The 23,589-nt window shown below is 45.7% G+C and overlaps 1 protein-coding gene across 6 annotated transcripts in view; it reads right to left on the reverse strand.

Annotated features, from left to right (window-relative positions):
* The window catches only part of PLEKHA6 (pleckstrin homology domain containing A6), a 527,946-nt gene that overhangs the window by 351,146 nt on the left and 153,211 nt on the right, over nucleotides 1-23,589 (reverse strand). Inside the window, exon 1 of one of the 6 annotated variants that reach the window (XM_069238507.1) lies at nucleotides 1,167-1,411. The exons of the other annotated variants lie outside the window; for them this stretch is intronic. The gene's annotated coding sequence lies outside the window, so the exon portion shown is untranslated. Of the gene's footprint in view, nucleotides 1-1,166; nucleotides 1,412-23,589 lie in introns of those variants that run through there. 6 annotated transcript variants of the gene reach the window in all.

Raw genomic sequence — 23,589 nt, forward strand, 5'->3', positions numbered from 1 at the left:
ACTGTACCCGGGGCTGCTGCTGTACACTGTTGCTGCCTGCTGGTACTCTGCGCACGGCGGGGGGCTTCTGGTACTAGGCACTGTCCCTGGGATGCCAGTGTGCATTGCAGTCAGCTCCTGGATCTTCTCTCCTTGTATCTAGGGCTCATCTGCACTACGGCTACCGCCGGCACGGTGCGCCCTGCACCCAGGACATTTAGTGTGCTCCACGGCACCCGCGGCTGGTCTGCTCATACACCCTGCATCGAATGAATGCACATGTGCAGTCCACTGGGCCAGTGCCTGCTCCGGTTTGTAGCTTCAGGGGCCACCATTGTACTGTGTATGAGAGCGGACACCAGGCATTGTGCTCAGCGACGGGCAGTGCGCCGCTCTGGTATTCATATCACACAATACTCCAAACCTGCGTCCGAGCACTGTGCCACCTGCCTGTACCCCTGGAGGCGCAGGAAACGCTGTTTGAGGGTGGGGGGGGGGGGGGGGGGGGGCGGATTCGGCATGTGGGGGGCGCGTGTGGTGGGGTTGCGGTCCACGGATTCTGCTTCCATCGGTTTTTGGTTACGGGGGTGGGGGCGTGTGGAAGGTGGGTGTTCGTTTATTTGGGGGCCTGCCCCCCCCCCTCCCCGATACACTGGTTCTGCATTGAGCATTATACAGATAGAAGCACAATTCGTGGGGATATGAAAACCCCTCCTTCTCTCTACGCGGGAGCTCCGGCACCTTTTTGGGAAGGGGTCGTGCGAATTTCAGTGCCCCTATGCGCTGTAATATACGCAATACACAGAACAGATGGCTCACGTGGCGGCATTTGTACCCGACACACAGACACACCCCCCTGGGGACAGAGGGCAGATTATTCGCTACCTTCGTGCCTACGACGTGGCTGTGTGCGCGCGTTAGGGGGGGCGGGGGTGGGGGGGGGGGTTGGGGGTTGTGCTGCTGACCATTCACTCACATGAGGGGGCAAGGGGGAGGGGGGTGTCTGATCTCGGCACGATGTTTACGCCGTCGCAGTGGATCAGCTGTCGAGTGGGGGGGGGGGGGGGGTGGGGGGGGGGGTGTTGGCACCTCTGTCCTCACGGGTGGGGGCACGCATCCTTTGCTCTCACGGATGGTGGGGACGGCACTGCCCCCACTCCCATCACCGTTCACCATTATAGACTCACCGTGGTGGTTGCAGGGCGCCCTCCTGGGCGCCTCAGAGGTAAGGCACAGTCCAATGGATAAGCCCTGCTCTCCGACAAATCCGTGCCCTGGGACGGGGGGGGGGGGGGGGGAGGGGGGGTCCTCGCCTGCCCCTCGGGGAGTTCGTGGCACTGCGCAGGGTACAGGATGCTGATCTGCAACCAGTATCCCTGGCCTGGAGGGGGGTGGGCATGTCCAGTGCACTGGCAGGGTATTTAACAGCGTCACGTGACCCCCGAGCTGTCAGACACAGGAGGAGGGGCTGTGGGGTTAACCCTACCCCTGCTGCCGACACGGTAACGACAGGACAGAAGATGGTTTCCGCATGGAGAAGATGACCCGGGGGAGGGAAAGGGTGCAGATAGCCTGCCTGCTGCAACACAATGCCCCCTTTAATGAAACGGGCCCCCGGTCCAGATCAGAGCTCGCTGTGTTCATTTATCGGCGTTGTACAAGGCGCCGCATGCCGCCAGGAGGGATGGGTGAGGTCCCGCCCACAAGCACAGTGCACCTGTGCGGAAGAAGAGCTGGGCCTGTGCAGAATCCACGCAGTGCCATTGCTGTATACGCACTGCTTTTTCCTCAGATCGATAAAGATAGTTGTTGGGTCCTTCCAAACGACAAATAGACGCAGGCAATGAAGATGAAGTAACGTTGCTTAATTAAAAAGTTCCAAACAGCACAACGACAAAATCACCATCAGCTCCAAGCGTCAGATACAAACAGACGGCATTGGAACCCTCAGTCCGAATCCCTTCTCGCCACGTGCTCATTCCACATCTACCTCAAGAAACACCTTCACAACACAACACATCTTCCCCCCCTACAACAATTAAATAACAAACAGACACTCCGACAACACGCCACAGAACAGCATCAACCACAAAACGCACACAACATAAACCTACACTGACTAGACAGACACCAACAACAAAACTCCCCAGTAATGTACTACTCAAAACCTTTCAGTAACCCACAAAGTCCCTAAAATTGCATAAAATGAGCACCTCTCCCCGACACATAATCTTTCAACTACTCAGGTGGACACACCCTTCTCCTGTGTTCCCTTGAAGAAACAAACACGCTGGATCAACACCCAAGCAGTGCTTCTCATGCACCTCAACCCTAGCTTCTCCAGTCATGTCACCTGCACCCAACACCGATGACTGGCAGTCATCTGACATAGTCTACTCAACTTGTCCACATGCGTTCCTTGTAACGTTACCTTGTCACCAAAACTCTTCTACTGAGTTCTTGGTGGCAGGGTCTGAGATCCCTACAGGCTCCTACAGCTCGGTGGATCAGCTTCACCCAAGACCTCCAGTATGCTTTTCAAGGGCTTCACTCAACTGTAGAACTACTAAACTACTTTGTATGCCAGAATATCATTCAAGGGGTGCCCCTGGCATTCTGAATAGAGGAAATATTTTAAGAATTTTTAGGGCCATCACAGAGCTGAGTGGACATTGGATCTGGTGATATCATCTCTATTGAATTGCTACCATAAATGGGCTTACGGACAGGGGAATCTACTGTGGTATCACTGGCCTCTGCTACCTTAGCTCAGTTAATTCTTGCCAGAAAATAAATTTCACTCCTGGGTCATCATGATTATTCCCCATAACAACCCTGGTTATCCTGCGTTCTTATCCGAACCCTCCAGTCTAAATCCGCTCCCTGTGCAGAAGCCATGTTTAATTTTGAAAGGTGCTCAAGGTTGCACCGGTACCTTTAATGGCACTTGAAAGATTTGTGTTGGCAATTAATTGGGAGCTAACTGAGACTGGTTACCATCTGCTCTTTATACATAGGCCACATAATGACCGTCATGGGAGGTGCCCCGTGTGTTAGTCTGAACGTTAGTCTTTAGGATCTTGAAATATTAACTGGGTGGTACACAAGTTTGAATCAGCTGACTTATTGTCTTTTTAAAATTGTTATGATATAATGTCCTAGCAGGAAACATGGGCTGAGGTCAGTTGCCCACTGTCAGGGTTTCTGGAAGTCCTGAAATCCGCTCAGAGAGAGAGAGGAAAAGTGGGCATGCTATTGGGGGTGAGGGGAATTATGTATTTATGTTGCTATTAAAATAAAAGGGCAAATTACGCCACTGGTTTGAGAAGAGAACTGGGTCCAGAGGATTACGATTTGTAGCTGGAGTTTGCAGCAAACCCTTATTGTGATCAATGTTTAAATCGCAGCAGTTACTAAGGAAAAAAGAGGGACGTTGTTTTGTCTAATGCAGATCTTGGGCGACTTAGCTGGTGATCATCCGCATACTGACTATCTGGTAAAAGGACATTTCAATACAAACCTGTTTCAGGATACTTCCGAAGCACTTGAAGGCTCCAATCTTAGCAACCGATAGTTAGTCCCGGATCAGCTGAGACCCAGGGACTGTCCTTATAGTGTCCTGGGTGAATACGTGGTAATGCATTTAATTAGTATGGGTTTACAAAGTTTCTAGAAATTAAAGCAAGCCGCAATAAAGCTGCTAGGGCAATCAGGAAATGTCCCGGTTCTGGGGCACTAATTACTCAGTTTAAGGATTCGCAGAAAGACTATAGGAAGGCTGTTTTTGAAGAAAATCAGAGACGTTTCAGTTTGTTTTGGGCAAAACTTATAAGTGCCAGCAAGGACTCGAACTCCAGAAAGTTTTGGGGTCTTATCAATAATCTAACGAAGAATCAGTGGGGGCTTGGCACTGCTAACATTTTGTAAGGTGATTGGACTGCCGTTTTGAGTAAACATTTCTCAGTTAATGTGTCTGATGGAAACCACCTGGGTATGGGGTTTTTTTCTCTAGAATACCCTCGGCTAATTTGCAGCCTCATTCTGTAGTATCTCTGCTCCCCCCTCGGAAGCTATGATCTTTTTCCCGCCCCATCTACATCACATTATTTTCAAGGCAAAACGGGACAGAGCACCGGGCCCAAACAGTCTTCCACAGACGCATTTTAAACAGGATATCCCTTTTTGGGCTGACCATCTTGTGAATCTTTTTGATTATAGTGCCTTGTCCTCGAGGATTCTGGAATCCTGGCGGGGTGCCCTAATTCACCCAATGCATAAAAGAGGCTCAATATCTAATCCAACTATTTTAGGCTGATATCTCTCCTTGATAATAAGGCTAAGTTCTACGCCAGTCATCAGCTAGCAGATCTTCCATCTCGGACTGAGTTGAAGGGCCTAATTCCTAATTCCCAAATGGGGTTTTCTGCTGCATCAGGTACTTCCACAAACTTATTAGCCCCGTCTATTCTGATGGATAAGGCACATTTATCAGGCTCTGTATTGCACTGCTGTTTTGTTGAATTTAAGGCAGCTTTCCCAGCTCCCAGGAGCTCCCTGTGGGTTAAACTATAAAACTGGGGAATTTCACCTGAGCTCCTGGGAGCCATCATAGAATTTACACACAGATACCTGGGTCCGCATTAAACTAGGAGACAGCCGCTCTGTCTCCAGGAAAATTCCCACCTTTCATGGTGTGAAACAGGTTTGCGTGCTCGCTCCCCTGTTTTTTTATCTGTTTATTGCAGACCTGTCACTTGCTCTTGATGCAGTTAACTCTCATCTCCTCCAAGATCGGTAGACTTCGGTTTAGCCATTTGCTTTATGCTGATGAGTTGGCAATGTTTAGCTGTACCAGGGGTGGCCTTCAACGGTTGCTCAACCAACTTGCTCTTTGCACAGCCGCAAATTATTTGGAAGTAAATTTGCTCAAAACTAAAGTGGTCTCTTTTGGCAGGAAAAGACAGCTGGGATCCAGCTGGTATTACAAAAGCAATAAACGTACTTCAGATTTGTCTTATACATATGTGGGGGTGCATTTTGACATGAGGGGTAGCTTTGTCAGACATAGGAAGGAGATTGAAATTATAGCTGTAGCTCTGCAAGTGGTCTTCTCTAGGTTATTTAGAACTCTGAGGGGGCCCTACCACTAATGAAAGTTATGAGAGCATAATTGCAGACAGCTACTAAGTGCTGACGATCTTTGGGCTAACAACCTTTCTCAACCCCTCTTTAAAGTGGATATTAAAAAGAGTATTCAGCTTTGGTCTTACTACTCTGATCGAGCTTTTCTTGCTAAACGTAAGCATGCCTGGGCGGTTATCAACTCATTTCAGCTGGGTATCCAGCCGGTTTTCTTTCCTGCTCGTATGGTATCTATTTGAAAGCGAAATTTATGGCTTTAAGGATGGGTGACTGGGCTTTTTGACGCATCTTTCGCCATGGTGGTTAGTGCCAGGGGAGAGCGTCACGTCCCACGGGAGAGCAGGGTCTGTGGTACAGGGGAAGAATCCCTTTAACTTGTGGTTCGCCTGTGTCCACCCTTGCTTCAGGAGCTCAGATCCCTGCTGCAGAATAAGTGGAATGAACTGGGGGCCTGCTCCTGTCAGCAGGCTATTATTATGTCTTTGGACCCTAGGAACACAGTGTTGAAGGATGTTGATTAAATTCTTAAGGGCTGATCAGGCAAAATTCCTCCAGGGCACTGCGAGCATGCACTAACAATGTTTGGAAATGTTTTTGCTCTTGCTCCGCTGGATTTTGAATTAATTTTGTACAGATGTTGATCTTTAACTTTGCACTCTGGTTTTTAATATCATTGGCTGTTACTTTAAGTCTGAATAACCAATGTCCGTAAGCTCTTTAAGGGCCCTGACAATTGTTGGCTCTTTTTTGTTTTTCTGCTCACTATTTACCAGGTGGGCATTAGGCCTGCCAGGGGGCCCAGAATCAAATGTAATCATAATTATGTGCAATGTTATACTTTCTGTAATGGATCACCTCTATTATGGGTTTGTTCTTAAATTACTGTCAATATGGACAAATAAATAAATCATTTATCATGCATTTTATGTCTGATTTTAATCCTATGTTCTTCAGTAACTTGGGTATATCAACTGTGTACTGTACCACTTGACCATTCTTGGTTTTAAATTGTAATGGATTTTAATATCTGTGCAATAAAAATGTTCACGTTCCACTCAACCAACCACCTTCTTCTGTTTGAGAGCCCTCCTTGTCATCATCCACTCTCATACCTTCTTTGTCTCCTGCTAGTACCACACTTCTCTTACTCCAACATTTTCCATTTTCTACCAAAGCTGCATGTTTAGAGACCATGACAATGTGCTTTATGAAGAAAAAACAAACAAACTTAGAATTACTCTTCTTGGCACCCACAGGTTTTCTCACTTTGATCACATTACCCACCTGAAGTGAAAATACCTGCCCATTTTATCTTTGTTGTAGCCCATTTTAATTTTTAACTGAGCACTGTTGTTGCGCACCTGTTCCAGATCAGTTAACCTGTCCATGCTCCATGTGTGTTCCAGCACCCAACTAGGACTCACTTAACAAGATCCGTACCTGCCCTTTTGCAACACAAAAGAAGAAACTCCAGTGAGAGTTTGTGGAGTGTTGATAGCTACATAGCCTCTCATTGAGAGCTTCTGACACATTCACACCTGCCGCAACAGCGTCTTGAATTGCCTCCTTCAACATCCTATTTACTCTTTCTACCATACCTTTACCATGTGGGCTATATAGAGCCATAGACTCTCCAAATAACTTTAACAATTATTGCATTACTTGTGACTTAAACTGGACTCCATTGTTTTTAACCAGAGTCCAGGGAACACCTTCACTGCAAAACATGTCCTTCAATAACTCTGCAACGGATAAAGTGGTTGGTTCTCTCAAAAACCTGCGCTCAACCCATTTTGAATAATAATCTACTCGCACCAACACTTCTCATTTCAGATTATACACTGGTCCAAAAAAATCCATATCCAACTTGTACCAAGGGTCATTGGGAAATTTAACTCGGTGTGGAAGAGTGCTATGCACACACACCGTTTTGTCAAATTCCTGACAACTCAAACACCTGCCCACATGTGTCTACTTCAGCATCCATACCTGGTCACCAACAATACATGCGTAGGCGCTTTTTAGTACCGGTCATCCCAAAATGTCCCTGGTAAGCAAGATTAATTAATTAGTAGGTTTCCCCTCACAATTGCATCATCCTCAATAGTTAACCATCTTTGACCTTATAGTAGGACTGAAAACTATCACACACCTTTCTTTCCTCAGGCCAACCCTTGAAAAATGAGTTCATTAATTTTCTTTTGAGACTCATCACATTCAGAACACTTCTTCCATTCATGTACGTGATAGTTCCCTCTATCACTACCAACCCATCAACCAACCCAACCACACATTCTTCCTCTTCTTCAGATAGATTAATCTGCATAACATCACTATGACATGTGGATAGAAAATCTGCATGGGAATTCTTCCCCGGAATATGCTTGATTACAAAATTAAATTAATGCATTCTAGACAGTAATCTGATTAACCTCGAGCAGAGCTTAATGTGAGCATTCTCAGACATCAAATACACTAGAGGTTTATGATCTGTAACAAGGTTGAATCTTCTGCCCATAGAAAAATCTGAATATGCTTTGTTGTCCAAACACAGGCCAACACCTCCCTCTCTAGTGTGCTGTATTTGCTTTCAGTGGTGGAGAGGCATCTTGAAGCAAAACCATTCGTACATTCTTTACCTTCAACAATTTGTGTAAGGACAGGTCCAAGGCCAGCCCTGCTTGCATTCACTGTTACGATAGATTGCACATTGTCCCGAATGCATGCAATGCAGGTGCCATCACAATGCGATCTTTCATATGCCAACATTTCAGACTTATTTCATACAAATTGCTCACCCTTCAGCAGCAGTTTCCTAAGCCGATCTGTCTGGAGTGCAAAATTATCAATACATTGAGAATAATACTCTCAGAGTCTTAAGAACAATCTTAGTTGGTCTTTGTTCTCAGGTCTAGGACTTTTGTAGCTGGCCTCCACCAGATCTTCCTTAGCCTTGATCCTCGTTCCAGAAATGCGGTGCCCTAAGTAGTCTAAACTTTCAACCAAAAACTTGCATTTTTGCTTCTTGACCGTAAACCCATGCTTCTCAAGGGTACTCAGCACATCACTCAACACACACAAATGGTCATCAGTGTTATTAGAAAAGACAAGAATATAATCCTGATGTGCTAGAACATTTTTGCATTCTCCAAACAATTTGAACATTAATTTTTCAAAAACGGAAGCCAAGCCAATCATTATTCTTAAGAAACTGAATGCCCCAAAAGCTGTATGGAACGCTGTCAAAGAGCGTGATTCCTCTGCCAACTCCACCGGATGATAAATTGCCATTAAAACAATGCATGAAAATATCTTTGCATCCCCCAGGCATGCTAGCAATTCTTGTATTTTGGGCAACGAGAAACAGTCAAATAAAATACTCTTGTTGAGTGACCTCACGTCAGTTTACAGTCTAATGTCTCCCATTTTCTTTTTTTGCAGCTCAAATGGGTGAAATCCATTGCGAGGAGTCAATAGGTTCAATGGCCTTCTATGTGCACAACATTTCCAAATGCTGCTTCAACTGACCACTAATACTCAGGGGCACATTCCGTACTTTATGGAAGACTCATTCTCCTTCTTGAGAATGAGTCTGTGTTCATAGCCCTGCACCACACCTAACTTATCCTCAAACAGTGTTACATGCTCACTCAACAACTGCTGAAGAACCTTCGTTGGTGCAGGGATTTCTATGGGCGAAATTGGACAAGATGTGCGTGTCCTCAAAACCATTTGAAATTTACCTTGATCCTACCACCTTAAAATGTTGTAGCCTGTCTTTGCTACATATACTTTGGGGAAAAAATCGGTCTTTGTAATGAATATTCTCAGAAAAATAGTCCATCATGTCTATGTTGTGTTCACCAAATGCAACGGTGCGGACATCTGGTGGCGACAATTGAATGGAGTTCCATTGCTTGTAGTACAAATCATCGGTTACAAAGGTAATCTGCGAAATAGAATCCACTGCGACCTGAACTTTTACAACTCCAATAGAAACTGTGCATAATGGATCACCTTTGTCCTTCACACGCAAGGTAGTATCCCCAGTTTCCATGGATAAAAAAAACGTTGTTGCTACCTTGAATAGTGCACACTTTGGGATTAGAACTTTTATCCTGAAGTTCTAGCAAGCTAACTTTCTGGATATTCTTGCACACACATGTGAAATGTCCACTTTCCCTACATTTCTCACATGTTTTACTTATGGCGGGCCAATTCTTTGCATTAGCTAAGTGTGTGCTGGAAGCACATCTATAACACTTACCTTGTTTCTTGCCCTCTGGGACCTTAGGTGTAGAGGTTTTAGGTTTGTTTGTTATTGCATTGACTGATTCCACATCTTATTAATTCTTGGATTTGTTCAATTTCTTTGAGGCTAAAACCAATATTTCAATGCCCCTTGCAATCTCTAGTGTTTTATTCAAACTTGGGTTCCTACAACATAGAAGTCTTTCATGTTTTTTTCTTGCTTTTTTCTAACAATTTACCACTAATTGATCCCATAAATAAGAGTCACTATTGCCAATCAAATTCACACGTTGATATCAATATGCGCAGTTCAGCCAAGTAACTATCAATAGATTCATGTGGTAACTGACGACTGGTATAAAATCTGTGTCTCTTTGCTATTACGCTTGTGTCATCTTTAAAGTGATTTTGTAGCCTGCACACAGCTTCTACATAAATATCCCAGTCAGTTTCTGTAGACTGTGTTGCCGCAGGTAGATGATTAAAAATACATTGTTCTTCCCCTCCTAAACAATTATATAGCAGCGTTAAGTTCCTAACTGGTACAAACCTGGAACCATCAATTGCAGTCAGGTAACTTTCAAACTCTTTGAACCATTGTTTCCACTTTGTTTTTTGCATTGTATTGAATTAGTGAATTAATATTAAAAATGTATGCTGAAAGATTGAACAGTAATAGAATGTCAACTTTCAGGACTGACAAAGGGAACGCCAACACTAACACACTCCGCAAGGTTAGTGTTTTATGTCTTTGGTTGTTGGAAACTGCATAAAACAATAGAACGCCAGGTAAATGAAACTAAACCAATCAAATTTCACAGTGTGAAGTACTTTGATCATGTTCTCCTTGCACGTGGTAAATGCCTCGTGTCCCGGATATTGGGCGTAAAATGACTGAAGTGGAAAAAGTCCGATGCATAGACAGTTACACCCAGGGTGACCAGAATTTTAAAGCCAAAAACCGGGACATTTTAACAATGATAGAAGAAGAACTACAATTTTATATTCAACCGAGTCCACAGAATGACAGTGCTCATCAGCATAGAATTAAAAAAGAGACACTAAGAACATAAATACAATGCAATTTTTGAAGCCAGTGTAATGGCAGTTAATTAAATTGCTTTCTGATACCACTTTCAGTATCTTTGCTTGGAAAACCTCCCACCATTTTCAGTGAACCTCTTTAAAAACTGGGACATGAGCTAAATTTCCTCAAATATTCCGAGTCTGATGGTGAAAAACCGGGACTGTCCCGGCAACTCCGGGACGCCTGGTCACCCTAGTTACACCGCCTGGCATTCAAAAGGAGTTCGCGTGTATCAAAGGAGAAAATAGTGCATTGGGGCTCAGTATGAAGTCAACAGGAGCGCGAGGTGAGCACTAGAGGTCCCAGCCACATGCGCAGGCGCGGGAGAAGCAGCGCGTGAAGAGATAAACAGCTGATGGGGGAGCGAGAGTTGCTTCACATGCAATATATCAGTTTAGGCCTCGCGCATATGATGTCAATAATGCTTAAATTCATGCCGCTTCATTTAAATTGAGACTGTGTGTCCGTACCCTTCCTCGATCCCGCTTGAGGCATGATGTAAACACCTGTAACTTTTCCAGGCACAATGACGAAAGTCCATATGGTGTCGTTTGTAGGTGTTGTTTGGAGGCCCAATTTGTCGCAAATTTATGTTGGGTTCTTCCAAACAACAGTAAGTAGACGCAGGCAATGAAGATGAAGAAACGTTGCTTTATTAATAAGTTCCAAACAGCACAACGACAAAACCACCATCAGCTCCAAGCGTCAGGTACAAACAGACGGCATTGGAACCCTCAGTCCGAATCCCTTCTCGCCACGTGCTCATTCCACATCTACCTCAAGAAACACCTTGATAACACAACAACAAGAACCCCAGGTCCCCCATAATAACAACATTTTCATACATGGAGTAAAATTCCACACTTCCTACTTTCAAGCCCTGTATGTAGTAGGTGCTACATCATCCTAACAGCATTACATTGATGGAGCCCTAAAGGATTTAAGGCAGATTTCAGATTCTTGGCCTGGTAGGTGAGGTCACACTAGGTTTCTGCTGCACGCTTATCCGGTCATCTTTTCTGCCAAATACATTCTGCAGCCAAGGTATTTAAGTGGGCCAGGTCCCTCTGGATCTCAGACCCGGCAGTATTTTAAAACGGACATTAAAACGGGACCTGAATTTACGTCCTTCACTTTGTAGGCAAAAACACTGACCGATTTCCAAAAGTGTAAAAATGTTAAGTAAATACATTTCGTTCCTATGTATATTTTACATCCTTTACTTAATTTTACTCCCCCTTAGAATACCAGGTTTTTCCAGGATGGTGTGTCTTTTTTTTCTTTTTCTATCTATAACTCGGCAGATAAAGTCTGGTTATTAACGCGAAAGGGTGGGTGAGTGAGTGAGTGAGTTTGCGATTGAATGGATATATGTAAGGGATGATGTGTGAGTGAAAGGATGGATGGGTGAAACGGTGAGTGGATGGATGGGTGGAAGGGTAGATGGGTGGGTGGAAGGGTGGATAACTCAGAGTGGATGGATGTGAGAAAGGGAGGATGGATAGTTGGATGACTGGATGGATGAGTGAAAAGATGGATAGATGAGTGAAAGGGTACATGGATAGATGGATGAGCAGAAGGGTGGATGGATGAGTGAAATGATGAATGGAAGAGTGAAAGGGTGGATGGAAGAGTGAAAGGGAGGATGGAAGAGTGAAAGGGAGGATGGAAGAGTTAAAGGGTGGATGGATGAGGGAACATATGGATGGATGAGGAAAAGGGTGGATGGATGATTGAAAGGATGGATGGAAGGTTGGATGGATGAGTGAAAAGATGGGTGGCTGAGTAAAAAGATAGATGGAGTGAAAACATGGATGGATGAGCATAGAGTGGATGGAAGGGTGAGCAAAAGGGTGGATAGGTGATGGATGGATGAAAGGGTGGACGGATGGGTGAAAGTATGGATGAATGGATTGATGGGTGGGTGTATTGATCATTTGATGACTACATTTGGAGATGGATGGATAAGATTGGACAAGAATGGGCAGGGGGATGGACGGAGGGACAGAATGGTGTAAGAATGAAATATGGATGAAAGATTCAATTAATTACAGAATGTAAATGTGAAATATGGATATCAGTGTGTGGATCGATAGATGCTTGGATGTATAAGCCAAGAGAGCTGTCTTGTGGAGGGGCGCAATAACTTGCTACACTTGCTTGGTGCCATGAGAGCTTTGGTTCAAAGTGGGGGCATTTTAATTTTCTGGTTACTCCCTTAAAACTAAGTCTCAGGCAGGTGGTTGTATAATTGGCCACTACTGAGCTGTGGTTAAAGGCAATGCAAATGTGTGGGTATAGTAGCACTCTATGGGGTTTTTAGTTTATATTTTGAAGTCATACCCTCAATTATATTGTCCATGCACCTTTACTAACCCCCCCCCCCAAGTTTTTTCTATATCTAAATCAGGCCCTAAGCCTGTGACTTTTTTTTTTGTGTCCATGGCACTAGACCATGGAAAATGTTTCTAGTTCATCAAAAAGCCATCAAGCCCATCTAAAACTCCAGTTTTTTCATACCACTTAAGGCCCTGGCTGCAGACCTAACTCTGTTTTTTTTTTTCTCTCATGGTCTCTCTCCATTATATATATATCGGTCTCCACAGGATAAAGTTAGGACCTTGTTGCCATAGGAAATTGATTTTTTTGTTTGCTAAAAAGATTTAGGGCCTCCACATCACGACTGCGGACAAGACCGCCAGTTTTAATCTCCATGACGGTACTAATCTGCCATGAAAAGGGGGGCGGAGATGGGAAGCCATACATATATATATATGTATATATAGAAGGAAAGATGTCGCTGTGTCTTTCACCAACAACGTGGTAGACAGACGGGGTCGCGACCCCCAATAAATCAAGCTGAACACATCAAAACAACCAGGTGAACCATCCCAACTCGCCTCGGATGTAAAGAATGAGTCACCGTCGTGAAGGATAGCTGAAGTCGGGATTTTATTGGCGTAGTAAAACCCAACGCGTTTCGAAAACTAAGTTTACTTGTTCATGGGTAGTCGACCCATTAGCTTAATCTTTTAAATATACAAAGTGCCTATATATATATATATATATATATATATATATATATATATATATATATATATAGTAACTATGGTACCCATGCTCTGCTAATTACCTTACATATTACATCACTCATGACATCTTCAGTGACATCATTGATAATATCACTGCAATATTTGCAGTGAAAGTATTGCTGAAAAAACTGTGCATGGCAGGGGCGCAGGTTATAGTTACCTTAGGGAAAGAGTTATAGTTACTTGCGATAGCTAGTGGATTTTAGTGATTTTTAAAGTTTACAACATTAAGTTGTTTACTGAGCATTTCACCGGACTATAATGTTACTTTTTTCAGTGTATGTATGTTAAAGTGATGTTATGATTACAGTTTTCAGTAAAAGGAAAAAAAAAAAGTGTATCAATTATGGTGAAGAGTACACTGCTCATGACCTCAAGTGTCCCAGATGAAATCACAAATACAATTATTGATAACTACTGTTGACATCACATATCCCCTAAACATGGACATATTTAATGACATCATTAATGATACACAATAGTTTGTTTGCAAATGTGTTATTTACCAATGCTTTGTTATGGACTTCTATTGGTTATCAAATATCACCTCACCTTAGGCGAAACACTGGGCTCACCACCAAAGTGATGTACCCCATAGGGCAGCAGGTATTGCAGAACAAGGCCCAATATCATGCCCAGCACCGAGACCCCATATCGACACAACTGATTTTGAGTTACATAGATGAGAAATGGCCCTGCGCTGACTGTCACCTACTTAATCAGTAACCCTAATGACTGACAACATATAGACAACTATTAACATTTGGGGAGGCATGAGATATAAATAAAGTTTGTTTTACATTCATATGATAAAAGATCATTATTTTAGGACACATTTTTACTATCCACATCTATTTATTCAAAGCCACACATAAATTACAAATTAAAAAGAAACAGTGTTCATGTTATCCAAATATATATATCTTCCAGCATATGCACTTGATCGACATTGAGCCTTGAGGTCTTTACATGCTGTTCAATCAAATTATATTGTGATTGCCCTGAGCATTAAAAATCACCAAAACCGATACAGTCAACAAATGTCTTGCAGTGTTTTACACATATATATCACTCCTTCAAACATATGAAAAATATGCCACAGAAGTAATGTAGCTGGTGAGTATATACAACATCCAGAACATAGCATTGAAAACATTTTGGGATCACATTGTTTGATTGTGTATCGACAAAACTACTGTCACTTCATTTGGTGAGGGCTAACAAGGATTCATTTCCAGACGTGGGCTCCTTTCCCTCAGAAAATATTGTACTACCTCACCTTGATCTGATTTCAAGACGTTATTAAGGGCCTGATTTAGATATTGACGGACGAGTTACTCAGTCACAACGGTGATGGGTATCCCATTCACCAAAATCTAAATCCCATTATATCCTATGGGATTTAGTTTTGGCATACTGGATATCCATCACCATTGTTTCGGAGTAACTCATCCGCCAAAATCTAAATCAGGCCCTAAGCCCATGACTTTTTTTGTGATCATGGAACTAAACCATGGAAAACGTTCCTCGTTCATCAAAAAGCCATTGTGGCCCATCTCCTTGTTGGCTGCCCAATGCCTCAACCCACGAGCAGGGATTCTGACCTACCACAGCCAGCAAAGAGTCTGAGCAACCACAGCAGAGGCTGAGCTACCACAGCCAGCAGAGAGGCTAAGCTACCACAGCCAAGCCTGAGCTACCACAGCCAGTAGCAAAGCCTGCGCTGCCACAGTCAGCAGTGGGTCTGAGCTGCCACAGCCAGCAGGGAGTCTGAGCTGCCACAGCCAGCACGGCCTAGAGTCTCTGAGCTGCCACAGCCAGCACTGCCTAGAGTCTCTGAGCTGCCACAGCCAGCACTGCCTAGAGTCTCTGAGCTGCCACAGCCAGCACTGCCTAGAGTCTCTGAGCTGCCACAGCCAGCACTGCCTAGAGTCTCTGAGCTGCCACAGCCAGCACTGCCTAGAGTATCTGAGCTGCCACAGCCAGCACTGCCTAGAGTATCTGAGCTGCCACTGCCTGCACTGCCTAGAGTCCCTGAGCTGCCACTGCCTGCACTGCCTAGAGTCTCTGAGCTACCACTGCCTGCACTGCCTAGAGTCTCTGAGCTGCCACTGCCTGCACTGCCTAGAGTCTCTGAGCTGCCACTGCCTGCACTGCCTGGAGTCTGAGCTGCCACAGCCAGCACTGCTTGGAGTCCCTGAGCTGCCACTGCCTGCACTGCCTAGAGTCTCTGAGCTGCCACAGCCTAGAGTCTCTGAGCTGCCACTGCCTGCACTGCCTAGAGTCTCTGAGCTGTCACTGCCTGCACTGCCTAGAGTCTCTGAGCTGCCACTGCCTGCACTGCCTAGAGTCTCTGAGCTGCCACAGCCAGCACTGCCTGGAGTCTCTGAGCTGCCACAGCCAGCACTGCTTGGAGTCTTTGAGCTGCCACAGTCAGCACTGCTTGGAGTCTCTGAGCTGCCACTGCCTGCACCGCCTAGAGTCCCTGAGCTGCCACTGCCTGCACTGCCTAGAGTCTCTGAGCTGCCACTGCCTAGAGTCTCTGAGCTGCCACTGCCTAGAGTCTCTGAGCTGCCACTGCCTAGAGTCTCTGAGCTGCCACTGCCTAGAGTCTCTGAGCTGCCACTGCCTAGAGTCTCTGAGCTGCCACAGCCAGCACTGCTTGGAGTCTTTGAGCTGCCACAGCCAGCACTGCTTGGAGTCTTTGAGCTGCCACAGCCAGCACTGCCTGGAGTCTCTGAGCTGACACAGCCAGCATTGCCTAGAGTCTCTGCGCTGCCACAGCCAGCACTGCCTAGAGTCTCTGAGCTGCCATAGCCAGCACTGCTTGGAGTCTCTGAGCTGCCACAGCCAGCACTGCTTGGAGTCTCTGAGCTGCCACAGCCTGGAGTCTCTGAGCTGCCACTGCCAGCACTGCCTAGAGTCTATGAGCTGCCACTGCCTAGAGTCTCTGAGCTTCCACAGCCAGCACTGCTTGGAGTCTCTGAGCTGCCACTGCCAGCACTGCTTGGAGTCTCTGAGCTGTCACTGCCAGCACTGCTTGGAGTCTATGAGCTGCCACTGCCTAGAGTGTCTGAGCTGCCACAGCCAGCACTGCCTAGAGTCTATGAGCTGCCACAGCCAGCACTACCGGAGTCTCTGAGCTGCCACAGCCAGCACTGCTTGGAGCCTCTGAGCTGCCACAGCCAGCACTGCTTGGAGCCTCTGAGCTGCCACAGCCAGCACTGCTTGGAGCCTCTGAGCTGCCACAGCCAGCACTGCTTGGAGTCTCTGAGCAGCCACAGCCAGCACTGCTTGGAGCCTCTGAGCTGCCAGCACTGCTTGGAGTCTCTGAGCTGCCACAGCCAGCACTGCCTAGAGTCTCTGAGCTGCCACTGCCAGCACTGCCGGAGTCTCTGAGCTGCCACAGCCAGCACTACCGGAGTCTCTGAGCTGCCACAGCCAGCACTGCTTGGAGTCCCTGAGCTGCCACAGCCAGCACTGCTTGGAGTCTCTGAGCTGCCACAGCCAGCACTGCTTGGAGTCTCTGAGCTGCCACAGCCAGCACTGCTTGGAGTCTCTGAGCTGCCACAGCCAGCACTGCTTGGAGTCTCTGAGCTGCCACAGCCAGCACTGCTTGGAGTCTCTGAGCTGCCACAGCCAGCACTGCTTGGAGCCTCTGAGCTGCCAGCACTGCTTGGAGTCTCTGAGCTGCCACAGCCAGCACTGCTTGGAGCCTCTGAGCTGCCAGCACTGCTTGGAGCCTCTGAGCTGCCACAGCAGGCACATCTCTCTAGGTGGAGCAAGTGCCATCATCACAAACCAGAGCAGCCACCATGTACGCATCGCCCAGTTATCATGATGCATACATTCGCAGTGCACCAGGGCTAAATTAGCTGTCATTCTCTGCTTCCCCACAGGTTCACTTGTGTATTTTTGGCCCACACACACGCGTATTTTATAATGTAACGATGCTGCTGCAGCTGAGACGATTTAGCAATGTTTTATTTATCAAGTACCTTTTGTTGATGTACGGCCTTGGCAAGTGGCATGTTTATCTTTTCTCTATTCAGCCTACTCACGGATGGCCTCACAGCTCTCTGCCTATTGAAGAATAATTGTTATTTTTCATGTTCCTTCTTTATTTCTACTGGGTGCATTCGTTTATGTTTGCTAGATAATAGTGCCAACTTTCCATCACAATTCTACCAGGTGCATGAATGTATGTTTCCTAGACAATAGTGGTTCAAGTGTCCGCCACCATTCTATTGGTTACGTTCATGTATCGTATGCAGCTAATTACATTTTACTCCCCTTGTTTCCATTCTATGGACTTTGTCCATGCATGTCCGGAAGTCAATGGAATCCAGTTGTCCTCTTTGCACTCGTGATCGGACACATCCTTGTATGTTTTGCAGCCACTGACTTTTCAGTTACTTCCTTTCAGTGATATTCCACACAGCCCTACATTTTTGCAGCCAATAGAATTTTAGTTATGCCCTCTGCATGTCTCACTGGATACCTCTTTGTCGAAGTTTTAGCCAATGATGGCTCATCCCATCACCATAAGAATTCCAGCAGCGCCTCTGTACAAACTCCTCCCACTTCTGTGCGGACACGGCTGCCTGGGAGACAAGGCGCAGAGAGGTAGAGAAACTCTGAGCGTGATGCTCTGGAGGACAAGACATCCTCCGCTCTCATCGGCTAGACAAGGGGCATGTTGGGCTTCCGCACACCTTGTTTCAGTGAATGCTTTTTACTCTTGGCAGAATGTTTGTTCAATGATAAGAATGGGATGGATAATGTTGGATGCCTTTGCCTAATGCTGATGAATAGTCCTTATTTTAACTATTCATTTATTATATAACGAAGAACTATAATTTAGAAAGAGTAACAAGCATAGCTGTTCTTTTGTGTTCAGAGCCAATTCCTTCCCTACAAAGTAAACCCTAACCTGTCAGATGCGCATGACCGAGTTGGTGGAGCGCTCCTGGTAAATGTGAGGGGGTAATGGCCAGGATGTGGGAGCACCCTGCCCACAACATTTGCACTGGGTGCAGATACTAATGCCTGCACTATGTGCACAAACCATGGCTAACACTCTCTGGACCCTTCCCGGCCTTGACTATCCAAAGCTGCCATGGCCTGCACCATCAGGAGCCTCACTGAAGTTCTGGGTGGTGGGGAGGAGCGGGGGTCACATAGCATCTGAGCTGCTACCTGCATTGTCTAGGGGAGGCAACATTTACTCTGTCCAGTGCCCCTGTCTGCTGCATGCACAAGTCACCGACGCTACTGTCATAAGTAATACTGTGCTGGAGCCATAAGTGACCATCAACTCTCTATGGAGCCATCCCAGATCATCTGCAGTATCTGGAGCTGTAAATGACCATCTAAACTATCCAGAGCTGTAAACAGTATCAATGTCTGGGGCAGTAGCTGGCTGACTGCACTACCTGAAACTGGCATAGAGCACTCTTTGTGTGTCCAATCCGGAGCCTCTGCTCACCATCCTAGTGCACCGTTCCCACAAGAAGTTGTGTCAGACACCTTCCTCCTTGACGAGATAGTATGGTCTTATCCCATGGCCCCAGAAAGAAGGGCTGGCAGACTCCGCGGCCTATAGACTGGCCTAGACTGAGGAGGCACCGGCGCACAGAATCAGTGGGTGTCTGAAAGTCCCTCACTGCAGGAGCTTGGGATAGCAGGGATGGCGCTCGGTGTATCACTAATAACAGCCGGGATGGTCAGGCGGGGGAGACACCTTTTCTCCGGGTCAGTGGGTGCATAGGGAGAGCGGAGCAGATTTATGTTCCACACTAACCTTTCTCCAGACCGTCCCGGGCCTCGGACGCTGCCGCCTGCAGAGGTGTGTAAGTGTTCGGAGCTCTAGTGGAGCAACCGAAGCGGACTCCAGGACAGGACATGAGGTTCGGATGCACGTACAATATAACAAGAGTTTATGCCACACATCCGAGATGAATATCCAGGCAGATGTATTCATTTGAAAGCGAATAATTCCGGAACACACCACTACTGTAACAGTGCACCCAAGGCGTGCCTAGCACTCACGTGTGGCCTCACACACGACCCTAACTGTGCACATCTGTAGGAGCCGCGTCCGGCCCCTTCATCAGGTGTCCCGGTCCTCAGGGGTTGTACAATGTTTACCACCAGAGGAGGATCCTGCAAGGTAGGGTCCGACTCCTGCACAGGGCTCATGAAGGTGGGCAAACCAAACCTCGACTCTTGAGCTGAACGTGCCCTGGCTCGGCCGTTGTCCCGCAGGCACTGGCGAGCTAAACCAGGGCCTGGCGCAGCAGCCTAGGCACTGCCCTTTCACCTCCAATGCAGCTTTAAAAGCCAAAACCCACCAGATGCACTCAGCTGAACACACACAACTTGAAAGGTTTTTTTTGCTGCTTGTATCCAAAACTGAGCTGAAATTATTCGTGTTGCACACCTACTATCTAATCCGAGAGCAGACTCTGCAGAAGGCAGCCCTCATTGTTTTGCTAATCCATGCGATGCCTCATTTGAGGTGCTGACCCTCTCCCTCTTCACAGCCTGTTCACTGCCTCCAGTGCTACTAACAAATATTGTCTCCTGCTTTCCCTTACACATACCCACCTACATTTTTCAGGATAGATATTGGACATTGTATATTTAACACGTTTCAGACTGAATGAACGCGATCCGACCTGTACTAATTTAGGCCTTGATACAATTGGACAAAAAACATACTTGTAGAGTGATACAAGGGAGAGGGAACTACATACTCATCCAGTCGTTCTAATGCACAATGTGCAACTGGGAAACCTGGGTTCAAATCCCAGCTTGCACACTGGCCAAACTTCGTGAACCTTGGCAAGTCACTTTACTTCACTGTGCATCATTTGGCTTGTCAAATCGGAGAGCATTTAAAAAAAAATCAGGCCAGAATGTATGCAATTTAAACATTTCACACGCGTGTTTGTTAGTAACGTTTACCACATAAAACAGTAACAGGCAGAACTGCACCTGACAACGAAGATATCTTGGTTGAGTGTTGTCAGGACATCGGGGGTGATGAAAAGAAAGTCAATTTTTTAAAAAATAGGACTTTTAACAAGTATTAAAGCGGTCTAATGTACTGAAATTAAACACAAGGTTCCAAGAAATAACCGTTTTTTTATTTAATTGCAAAGAGGCTTAAGCATATTCAAGAAAGGCACTCACTCTGGTAGCACGTGCATACAAATCCACCTTAAGGATTTGAAGATGCCTATTGTATATTTGGCAAAAATTGCTTTTTCAGGTCTCACCTAGGCTGTGCGCTTTCTCTTTGAGACATTTTGTTTACATGCAATGACTTACAGTCTGCCCATTGCTTACCATGGGTTGGCTTCCTTGGAACACTTGTTTCCCTGCTTCTATCTGGTGAGGGCTTGTCGGCATCACTTTTTTTGGTCTGCTTAACCCTCCCATGGACCAAGTACTCGCGTCCCTCTACTGCTTCTCGTGTAGAAACTACTTTTCTTTCTTTACCTTCAAACCGTCCTTGCGGGTGCACATCTCGGCCACATACTGAGTTGGCGTTTTTTTGTTACTGCTCATTTACTTTATACATGCGTTTTTTGAAAAAAATGTTTACATTACTTTTGCTATTTTTTTTTACTAAGCATACATTTCTGTACCTGATTTGTCGTTACATTTTCAAACACGTTTTGTTTATGTTCTCCCACGTTTCCTTCTTGGCTGGTCCAATCTCTTATATGCTTTTCGAGGTTCTGGGCTTCTTTGATTAGGTTAATAACACTTTCAAGCATTCTATTGTTACAGATACACTACTTCCATTTTGTTTATTTTCTCTCCCTCCAACCCCGTCCATGTTGCTTCTTTTCCTCCTCCCCCACCCCGTTCATGTTGCTTCTTTTCTCTTCCATGTTACATCTTTTCCCCCGTTTCTCTAACACCCATCAACCTGTTTTTTTGTTTTTTTTACCCTCCCATCAGGGTTTTATTCTACCCCCTACCCGCCAGTCCCGGTTTCTTCTTCCACCCTTGACAGAAGGAAAAAAAAGAGCCATGACAGGGACAGTACTGACCGCTTCATGGTGCCTTTTTCCCGTGCTGCTCTCACCCCCACCCGCCCTCCCGTTCACAACCTTCGCCAGATTGCCAAAGCCATTAGCTATTAAGCTCTGCCAATGCTTGTTTTCTGTCTCGGTGTTTTTAAAACACACCCTTCACCAGATTGGATGAATCAAGGGATGTGAAAATCAGGTCCTCCTGGAAACGGGAAAGCTTGAAACCGCGGCGGTTTCTTCATGAGGGTGGGGGAGCGTCACCTCCCCCCGCCCACCCTGCGAGCCAGGTGTCTTAGCTGGATGAAGAACAAGCACAGGCATACAAGGCCTAAAAGAGTGTCTAGCCAGCCCACCCACCCAATCCTGGTGCTGCTCTCATGCTGGTTAACAGCATGAGAGTAGTGTCTGGATTGCTTAGGGAAGTTACCTCTTCCACTTGTGCCAGTCAGAGCACACGACTGAAGGACACAGCCCGGGTAAGTACATTTATTTTATTTTTGATGTTATTGTAATGCACGTGAGTGGTTTTATTTTGCACGCTAGTTTTATGTATGTGGTGGGGCACTTCGTTTGCCGAACCACTTTCATATATTACCAGCCGCCCCTGGCTTGAAGTAGAGATCTGAGTGCGGAATAAGGAGATCAGACACCCCATATTTTATTTGCTGGCCCCAGTATTTATAGGCTTGACCCAGTGTCCCGACTGACACTTTTTCCAACTTTAAATACAAGTGCTAGTTTCTAGGGACAGGGGTGGGTGAGCATGCGCGAAATTACTTCAACAACCGATTTACCTCCGTAGTGGCTGCAGTAGAGGCTTATTAATGCGGAGCAGCAGTGGACCCTCAACCCACGCTCCTCAGGGCCCCCTCTTTTCAGGCCTTCGGCTGCTGCAGCCTGCTGATGTCCTGACCTGCCATATCTTGGAGGTTAAGACTTCAGAGTTGTATATTCACTGAACGGACTATATTCCCAGCACTGATCATCACGATGGTTAAGTCAGCTTTGTAATCTTTTACTTCTCTATGTATTATGCAGATTGAGAGAAATGTTTTGTCTGTGGTGTCACCATAGTTTTATTCTGTAAAAATGGGATGGACTTCGATTCACAAGACAGTTTTCACTGCATGTTGAAACGAGAGAGGAGAGAAAGAGAGAGAGATATTTTTTTTTCCCAGTAGAACTTTCTATTAAAGGCATTTTTGCTTTGATTATAACTTGACCCACTGGATGGATTTGTAGGAAAAACAGTAACTCTACTAACTCAGTCAGCTAAGTTTTGGCATGGCAAGTGTCCTGAAGATCCACCCAAGGGTGTAGTACGTTAAGTAAGGGGATTGGGGGGTTGGGGGGGAGAGGAAGTATAATTTCCCATTGGAGATCATGCCCAAAGCCAAAAAACAGTGAATGGATTTAAAATAAATTTGGCATGAGAATGAAACTTTACACAGAAAGGGTGCTTTTTTTTTAGGTTTGCGTAAATCCGTTCAGTAGTGTTTGAGCTATTTACATTTCAAAAAGATGCCGAACGGACTTTAAAGGGTAATTACCCGTGTTTATCGTGTTATTTGAGAAGCTGTGGTCATTTACTTATAACTTTCATGAATATGACTGAAATTGTGCAGACCGAACGTTCAGATTGCTATTGGCATTTTCAAATTCGTGCATATGCTAGGAGAGACCCAGTTATAAAAAAAAAAAAAAAAAAAAAAGGAGGTGGGGAGGTTAAGTGTTCACTTGCCAATACATTTTCTACTGTGTGATAAATTTTCTATTGGTATGTTATGTTTTGTGCCAATCTATAAAAGGGGATGGGGGAGTGTGAAGGAAGAGGGTTCAATAACATTTTAAATTGCATTTGATCAATACATGCCAAGGGTGTCAGGCAGTTAGCAAGTTATACCCCATGCATGTATTTCAGGTTTTGTGCAGATCCAAAGGGTAGGCAGGGAGTATTTAAAAGAAAAGAAAAAAAAAAGAGCCAAAACAT

This window comes from Pleurodeles waltl, chromosome 6, assembly GCF_031143425.1.
Source record: "Pleurodeles waltl isolate 20211129_DDA chromosome 6, aPleWal1.hap1.20221129, whole genome shotgun sequence".
NCBI lineage: Eukaryota > Metazoa > Chordata > Amphibia > Caudata > Salamandridae > Pleurodeles > Pleurodeles waltl.